The sequence below is a fragment of the Helobdella robusta genome (assembly GCF_000326865.2).
Source record: "Helobdella robusta unplaced genomic scaffold HELROscaffold_1, whole genome shotgun sequence".
Classification (NCBI taxonomy): Eukaryota; Metazoa; Annelida; class Clitellata; order Rhynchobdellida; family Glossiphoniidae; genus Helobdella; species Helobdella robusta.
The window spans coordinates 548,610-558,886 of NW_008703570.1; positions in this window are offsets into that span (position 1 = coordinate 548,610).

Sequence of the window (10,277 nt, forward strand, 5' to 3'; positions counted from 1 at the left end):
ACTCTTATATACCATGTTGGTGTTCTCATGATAAATATATTGTTATAACCGTTTGAATGATCGAATTACGCTATATAATGAATTATTGTTATCTTGTTATACATGTTATTTTTGCTATTTGTCATTGATGGTAAACAATAGAATCTTTTCATACCATAGAAGATATATAGGCTGTATAAGATGCGTATTGAGTATGGCGAATTTGGTAGCGAGATTTGAAGCGAAGTCGTAAATGTGATTTATGTAGTTCCTTGAATTAGTTTAGTGTTTCTATTACAGTTAGCATCTGAATCAACGTTGAACTAAGAACTAAGAAACAGTTGTGTTCATTTATCAGAATAACGATAACTTGACAATGGAAACAACACTGGTGTTGGAAATATAGAGATCTTTAAAGTTATAACAAACAAAACCTCGAGTCGGAAGAAGCGAGAGCAGTTTTGATCAACTGCCTAAGAGATGCTCTGATAAATTTGATGAACAAACAGCCAAACTAAATAAAAGGCTGGATCAACAAGCAGCTGATTTAAAAAAAATCGCAACTTAATAACTAAAAAATTTGGCCAGCAAGATTCAAGAATGAAGAAGCAGATGACCAAAACAAAAGAATGGATCGATGAAATAGACCAGAAAATGAACAAAATAAACGATAGAATCGACGAGCTAGAACAAAAGCGCTAGCGAAAAAGAGAGAAAATTTTCAAAAAAATTAAAGCAAAAAAAAATTACCATGCATGGTTTCGCTCCCGCCAAGCAAATGAAAGCATTTACTTTTGACGATACTATACCCTGGGAGAGCTACCTAACTCAATTGGAAGTAACGGCACCCAGTTACTGATAAAACGCGACAAAACAAACGACGGCATTGGTAATAGCACTAAAAAGTCCGCGTTGAAGGTGTTACAGTCGATTCCTGCCAAGGACTGTAACAACTTCAAAATCTTATAGCTAGATCGGCGCAATGGAAACAAATACACACTAGGTCTATACTTGACACACTTTGATCATCGTATGCAAAAATTAGGAAAAATCATTTAACTAGCGCAAGATATATAGAAACAGAACGGCATTAAAAGCGATTATCCAAACTCTATGAGACCCAGATATGAGATAAGATCTCACAATCTCAAAGATAAAAACACTCTGAGAAATTTTGCAGCAATATATGACGTTGGAATAAGCTAAGTTGATGTTGAGGAAGGACATAAAAATAAGGCAACTTCACAAAGAAAGTGATTGTCGAAAGATTGCTTCAATGACAGGAGACTACAATCTGCCAAAATGTTGAAACTGTGGAAAAAAGAAGCATATTAGAAAATATTGAATAAAGCCCCAGAAAAGTAATGCTTTTTGAGGAAACGACGCGGATAAAACCAACTTTCAAAGAGATGCCAGCCCATGTTTGAAACGTCTGCAACAAACAGGTCAAAAGCGTCAGGTGAAAGCCAACATTGCAGGACCTAAGTTGGTTAAGAAAACAAACGCCCCCAACAGTATTATTTATGTCACGAGACTGCATCGTGACCCAAATGACCTTTGGGTGGAAAGAAAGATAGATCACCGTGAATGTCCAATTATTGATACCACCAATACAGGAGTGAATAAGTCTATTCTTAAACAAGATATGGCAATAGATTTTAAACAAAAAAGATTTAGCAAGTACCTACTTCAAACCGTCAATGGAGAAACGAGGAAGTTTTTTGCAATGACACTACGGACAAAAGCATCTTGGGCAACTACATAATGAGAAGTATGGTTTTCACCTAGATCTAGAAAAACGCGTTTTAAAATAAAAAAAAACGGAAGTGTTGATAGGGAGCAGTCTTCCAAAATGCACCCAAGTAACGGTTGATGACGATATGGTAATACCAAATCTGTCAGAAAACATCATTTAAGCCAAAATAAAAACAGTTAATGTAAAAGCCAACAAGTTATTCTAGTATCTTACAGGATAGACACTCAAGATTGTAAGCCCATCAGACAAGTCCCGCGACGCCATCAATTTTCAAGGCAGGCGGAAACCGATGAGATGATTTTTACAATGCAAAAGCAAAAAGCATGGCGTGATCGAACCAGCGACAAGTCCCTGGTCATCTCCCGTCGTCCTAGTCAAAAAAAAAATTGTACTAATTGCTTTAGCGTAGACTACAAAAAACTGAACGCGGCCACCAAGAAAGATACTTTTTTGTTTTATATGATCGATAGTATAGTGAATACTTTATCCGGTACTGGCAGGTAAAGATTGAAAAGAAGTGGTTTGTTCAATCATCATCTTGCAAGATTGCAAAAAGTATTCTCTAGACACCGTGCTACAAATCTCAAACTCAACAAAAAAATGTAAGTTTTCTTTAAAGGAAGTGAATTACCTAGAACATATAATATCCCCAAAAGGAGTGGAAACAGATCCCTGCAAAATCGATGTAGTAAAAAATTGGCCAGAGCCAAAAAATAACCGTTCTTTTTTTTGGCTGGCTACCTATTGCCGACGATTCGTCAATGACTTTGCATTAACTGCAAAACCATTACACGAATTAACTAAGAAAAACCAAGCGTTTTTATGGAATGACTTTGCTGCAAAAGCATCCTTATAGCTAAAAAGATGCATCCATAACAACTCTGATGCATTATCATATCGACCATGCCTGCCGAATTACAAATATTGCTGCCGAGCAGAGGAGAAAAAACAACTGGAAAATGTAAGAGCAATCTCTTTGACAACAGATGTGGGATGGACATGGACACTCGTAAAACTGGCTAATGAAGACCAACAATGTGTCGTTTGATGGAAAGAAGCCGGCCAGACATAATGTTTTGTTGACCCCCTAGGTGACTTCCAGATAGTCCTCCGTGCACTTCTTTGAAAACATCAGTTGTTTTGTCTCTGGGTACCAGTGTTTGCATGATGTGGTTGGATCCGTCGGCAGATTCCCATCTACGCTTAAGGAGCCTGTCCTCTACGTGCAGTAAATCCCACTGGGACCAGTAGTATTTTGACATAAAACCGTATACTGAGATGTCATCAGCCAGTTTAACGTGTCCATTTCCTGTCTGTTGTAAAAGAAATAGCTCTTACAATTTTCAGTTGTTTTTGGAAAAGGGCCAAAAAAAAACTCCGCGGACCAATGCAGGCTTGCAATGTCGGTGCTACTTTTAAATCGATTGCTGTTGACATTGCAAGACCGTATACTAAATCAAAAAAGGTAATTGGTATGTTTTGGTCCTCGCTAATTACTTTAGCAAATGGTCGTAGGTGTATCTAATACTCATCCGGGAAGCTCACAATGTTGCAGATGAAATCATGATAAACTGGACAAGTCGTTACGGCGTTTCTATAGAAATACATTCGGATCAGGACAAAAATTTTGAAGCGCAATTATTTGGGAAACTATGTCGGGTTTTGAAAATCAATAAAAGTCGAACAACACCAATCCATCCGCAGTCCGACCAAATGGTAGAACGCTTTAATCAAATCATCATCAAGCACCTGGTCAAGGTTGTTAAAGAAAACTAACAAGACTGGGGCCGGCAGATTTCTCTGTTCCTGATGGCAAATCAGAATGCTACCCACACCACCACTGCAGAAACCCCATCCAGCCTGCTTTTTGGAACTGCATTAAAAACCCTAGAAGACGTAAAAAAAGGTGTCCCACCGGATACTCCCCAACCAGTCTATGTTAGGAACTAACAGGGTAATGTTATAACTGCTGGAATGATCGAATTATGCTAAATAATTAATTATTGTAATCTTGTTATATTTGTTATCTTCGCTATTTGTCATTGATTATAAACAATAGAATTTTTTCATACCATAGAGGATTGTAAGATGTTGCAAACAATGGATTTGGTAAAGAGGTTTGAAGGAAAGTCGTAAATGTGGTTGTGTAGTTACTTGGATTAGTTTAATGTTTCTATTACTGTTAGCATTCGAATAAAAGTTCAACCAAGTTTGCGTTTGAAGCAGTTGTGTTCATCTATCAGAAATGTTGAACCTACGGAATAACTATAGCTTGACGATCGTTGGAAACAACAACACTGGTGTTGGATATATAGAGATCTCTAAAGTTATAATATTGGTGTAGGTAGTAACGATCGTTAAAGATTACAACAATATACAATACATATTTATAATGTGATATGTACAATACATACACGTACGTTTATATCAACATATAAGCATTCGTGAGCGCCGATATGCATATATAAACATGCGCAAAGAATGATAATGTTCGACGATGTTTATAAAATATCAACTGAACGTAAACAAAGTTTTGTTTGAGGAAGATTCAAGTGGTTGGCTAGATTTAAGGCCGACCCAAAGGAGAGCGCTACGTAACGCGCAAGCAGCCAATCCCTGCATTACAACAATAACAACAGCAATAACAACAGCAGCAGCAACAACAGCAACAACTACTACTACTACTACCACTAGATGTTCAGCTTGCAGTCGATGTATAAATAGAAATGGGCACCAGCTGACATTTGAAATTTGTTGCGCTGCTGCGAAGGAATGTCGTAACTTTGAAAAAGTGTGAGTTCAGTTTTGAATTTGTAAAGATGATGTCGTTACTTGGTTTCGCATTTTGTTTTTAAAATTAATTTAGGTTTCATCACTGTCAATAAAACGATAGAATTAAATTTAAATAACTTCACCCCCAAGGTTGGTTTAGATTAAATTTCAATAATTGTTCAGCTATTAATAAATGCAACGGAGTAAAAATAAATAATTAGTAATCACAAATAAAACTTAAAACTGATGGAGAGATGGCGGTTAAGACCAGGCAAGATGTTGGCATAGCTGATGGTGCTCTTCCATGTCAATTATGATCCGTTCTGCCACATCTTGCCACAATCTTGACCTCCCGAACGACAAACTTTATTCCAATTTATCTTAATAATATTAATAATAATTTTTATTATAATATTATTAATTCTGAATATAATATTTTAAACTTTGATTGTAATATGTTTTTTTTATTTAATGAACTTTAACTTCAAATGTTGCCTAATTTTCTAGATTTGCTTGTTATAAAAAAATGTGATTTATTGATTCGCTGTTTAATTTTCATCCCAATTTGGATGTTTGTGTTGGCAGGTTTCATTTATTCAATAAAAATTTTTGTTTATAATTTATGAATTGATTCGTTTGATATCAACTAATTTTTTATTTTTGGGTTTTTTATTACACGTATATTTTATTATTTTCATATTCCGTTAATTGAATGAAATGAATCCACCTAGCTAGCACGATTTTTAAATGTTTATTTTGTGACCACTCATCTAACATGGACTCACTTGTTTCGTTCATTCGTGTACAGTGCAATCATCATCATTTTGTTCACTCTTGCGTATTTCAAATTAAATTTATTTTCATTCATTTCCGCGATAAATTTATTTTATTTTTTGTTCAATTCATAATTTTTTCTTTAAACTTCCCCATTTCTTAAAAAACTGTTTTAATTTGACCCATGTTTTTTTCAATGAACTGAATACATTGAAACAAATTTGAACTAACTGTTGCAAGAATTTTATATTTATTCAGATGCGTTCAAAGTTCGAGTGTTTGGTTGGCTGGTTGGTTTTATAAATGGTTGAAGAAGGCAGAACTGAAGTGTTTTCGTCATAATTTACAGCTGCTCTGATCCTCCAAACTTATCTGCCAATTAGCATTGCAACTTATCTTAATTGAACCGCAATGAGTGAATAAATGAATGAATGACTTCTACACAATGAAATGATTTTTTTTCGAGTTTTCAAACGGTCAAGAAATTTTTATCTAAGCTAATGCTGTGCAGAGAATGAAAAAAAACCTTTATGAAGAAGCATTCATTAGCTACATCATTTAAAAATCTTTCCGTGAAATCTAAATTTATAAATGAGAAGAAATGGATTAATATTGAATTACATTGAAGACATTTCATGTCTGTTTGCTGGTAGCATTAATAATTCGATTAATAGCTCAGTCTCTACATGCTTAACCTTCTCATGAGATCAAATTCTCCTCGGCAGCAAATTAAAATAAACATTTCTTCTGCCAGCAGGAATGTTTGCTTAGCGTGATTCATTGAAATATATAGGACATGCTGGATTGTATTGCTTTCATATTAGTTTTATTATGTATTTATATATTGTGCTGTGCCTTTTAAAATAAGAGTGATTTGAAAACAGTAGTTTGAACAATTTTTTATCGTACGTTAACAACAAGGTGGTTACTTAATATTCTGTCTGCCAATTTATTGCACTCGTGAATTAAAAAGTAAAAAAAACGTGAAGTTGAGTGAAGTTTTCATCACAAACAAACTTTATTTTCCAGGTAAACAAAACAACCTCAGCATCATCATCATCATCACCCCCATCATCATCATCATTCACCTCATCCTCATCTCATCTTCATCACATCCTAATCCTATTATAGAGCTGGACATCAAATGACATCACCAAGATGGACGTACAGCGTGCTAGCTCAAACGGTAAAGGTGCAGGTCGCACACAAACTTTCAAATGAATCAGTCGCTCTCTGATTTGGTTCAAACGCATGTTGGGATAAATTCAAATTACATTATTGCACAAATTATGTAAAGTGCATTTTGCAGAAGTGATTATTAGATTGAAGTGTGAGTAGATTTTCTTGTGTCGTGCATTACTTCAAAACATTCACATTCTTCCGAAGCAAGTAACTCAGACGATGTCATAAATATGCGATCAGCTTCATCTCTGTCTCCCCCGACACCTGATAAGATATTTTTTACATCTCAGTTTTTAAAGTTTATTCTCTGTCGGTGATTTCGATTCAATATTCAGTGTGGAAAGGTTCCAACTACGTCAACAACTTCGCAGGTCCCGGTCCCATCAACACGTTAACCGTTCCTTTATTACATTAACATTCCTTCAATACATTAAAGTTCCATCGTCATATTAACATTCCATCATTACAATAACATTACATCATTACATCAACATTACATCATTACACTAAGATTGCATCATTACACTAACATTACATCATTACATTAACATTACATTATTACATTAACATTACATCATTACAATAACATTCCATCATTACATTAGCATTACATCATTATATGAACATGCTACATCATTGCGTGTGCATTTCCTCCTTTTGTTAAATTGTTCAATCATTCAATTAGAGTTTGAAAATTTCGGTTGTCCTTCCTTCCAACTGGGTTTTTTTATTGCGATGAGATAGTTTTTTTCACGAACAATTCCCACCATCTTTTTCAAATATGCAAATTATTTTCTACGTTCTAGAAATAAAACTGGATAAGTTACGCGATACAAACCTTTTTGTTATCTAACTGAAACCAAATGTTTTTATCCACTAGTTTAACAGCATTTAAACTAGAAAAAGTCCTGGTGGCGTGATGGCTCAGTGGTTAATGGTGCCTGCTCCTTCTCCGCGGTGACCCGGTTCAATTGCATAAACGTTCATAGGCGGAGAAAAAAAATCATAGGCAAAGTCGGTGATACGTGGTTTTTACGCGTATTCGTGAACACTGTGTGTGCGTGTGTATGTGCGTGTGTATGTGTTCGTCTGAAGATTTGTTGCAACCGTTCCAACAATGTGAGAAGTGCCAGAATTGATTGATGTGAAAAAATAGTGTTGATGATGATGATGGTGGTGGTGATGATGATGATTGTGGTTAGATGATGGTGGTAATGATGATGATGGTAGTGGTGGACTGGTGGTGATGATGGTGATGGTGAAGACGAAGAGAAGAAACTAGAGCAGTGCTACAATTTAAAGTCATTTGTTAAAGAACCACGTTAAAGAACTTACTAAAAACAATGGAAGGCATGCATAGTCATTAAACAATCTCCCCCCTGCCGAGTGGTCGCCAAACGTTTCGACGGTACAAAATTGTTGCTGGTCATTTCATCTTTCCATCTTCACATAGAAAATAAAATTTCATCACATGGCAACATTAACCACCGTCTTCATCACGGCATCATCACACCTAAACTTTACTACATCACTCAAACATCAACAATTATCACATGACCGGGTCATCTCTTCACCCCGTCATCATCATGACATCATCACCATCTCCATGACATCATCATGACGTCATCATATCACAACATTTTCACAACACTACCTTATCATCATAACATCATCATCGCCATCATTTCATCATCACAAGCATACCACCATCGTCATCGTCGTCGTCATCATCATCAACCTATCATCATCATCATCATCATCATCAAATCATTATTTCTAAGTACATCAGCATCATCCCAAGCAGCCTAATGGGTAGCAGATTATAACCACTTGAAATCATTATCATCATCACCGTCATCATCATCATCGTCATTATCATCATCAGTCGGTCAGCATTATATCATTATCATTATTATCATCAATATCATCATCAATGTTGTAGCCGTTAATAACGACATAACTGTCATCATCATCACCATCTTCATCACCATCATCACCATCGTCACCATCGTCACCATCATCATCATCATCATCATCATCTTCATCATCATCATCACCATCGTCACCATCATCATCACCATCGTCACCATCATCATCATCATCGTCACCATCGTCATCATCATCATCATTGTCGTCGTCGTCATCATCAGCGTGAGTGAGTTGTGAGTTGTTGGAAGAACAGCAAGCTTGAAGGCCAGGCGGGCAGACATCCTCTCCTCCTCAAACACTCAGGCCAAATGAAACAACACTGCCAGCTATATTCAAATAACAAGAATAATAATAATAACAATCATAAAAATAATAATAATCATAATAATAATAATAATAATAATAATAATAATAATAATAATAATAATGTTTATAATAACAATGAACTTAAAATTCAGTCTACGATAGTACTTTATAAGTTTAACAACGTGCCGAGCTGGAAATATTTCGGAATACCAAAAATCCAACCAAAAGTACTTAAAATATGACGTTGGTGTCGCTCGTCGGTGGCCCTGCTGGCTACTGCTGCTGCCACTGAATCGCATTTTATTGCAATAATAATAATTATTATTATTATTATTATTATTGGGCTTATTTCTAGTGGTTCTACTGTTAAGTTAGTTGTTGGAGTTATAGTGGTGATAATAATAACAATAGTGGTTGGGAATCATACAGTAGTAGTATTAGTAGTAGTAGTAGTAGTAGTAATAGTAGTAGTAGTAGTAGTGGGTGGTAGTAATAGTAGTAGTAATAATAATAATAATAATTATAGTGTTGTAGTAGTATAGTAGCAGTAGTAGTTGTTGTTGTTGTAGTATTAGTAGTTGTTGTAGTAGTAGTGTAGTAGTGGTGGTGGTAGTAGTAGTAGTAGTAGTAGTAATAGTAGTAATAGTGGTACTTGAGATTGTGGTGGAAGTAGTAGTGTTAGGAGTGGTAGTAGGCTGTAGTAGCAGTAGTAGCAGCTGCTTCAACCATTGTTTTAACAACAGCAATAACAAAAGCCTCAGCCACGCATCTCAACAACAATAACATATATACACAACCAAAGACTCAACAAATGTAGCCAATTTTTAACATTAACAACAACATCGACAACGTCAACACAGACAACAAAAATAACATCAACAACAACAAAACAACAATATCATCAACAAAATCATAAACATCAACAACGAATACAACAACTACAATATCATTAACAACACAAATAACATCAATAGCAACAACAACAACAATATAAATAACATCATTAACAACACAAATAACGTCAACAAAAATATCAACAACAACATCAACAACAACATCAACATGAAGGCTGACAATCATCGAACGACAGATCAATTTGATAGATTTGCTAACAAGAGACGCCAGCTCAATTATCGCCTGCACAGATTTAAAGAATTTTAAAAGCCACAACTGAAACATTAAAATTAAAAGGTTTATATATAAATTTTCAGTCGGGATTTCATAACTCTTTGCTTTTTTTGTGATATTATTACTACTATTACTACAACTACTACAACAACAACTAGTGCTACTACTAATAATAATACTTCTACACCTACTACAACTACTACTATTACTACTACTACAACAAAAACTACTACTACTACTAACATTTCGACAACTATTACTACTACTACTACAACAAAAACTACTACTACTACTAATATTTCGACAACTATTACTACTACTACTACTATAACAACAACTACTACTACTACAAATATTTTCACATCTATTACTACTACTACTACTACTTTTTCTACAATTATACAATGTAGTACTGGTAGTAGTAGTAGCAGTGGTAGTAGTAGTTATAGTA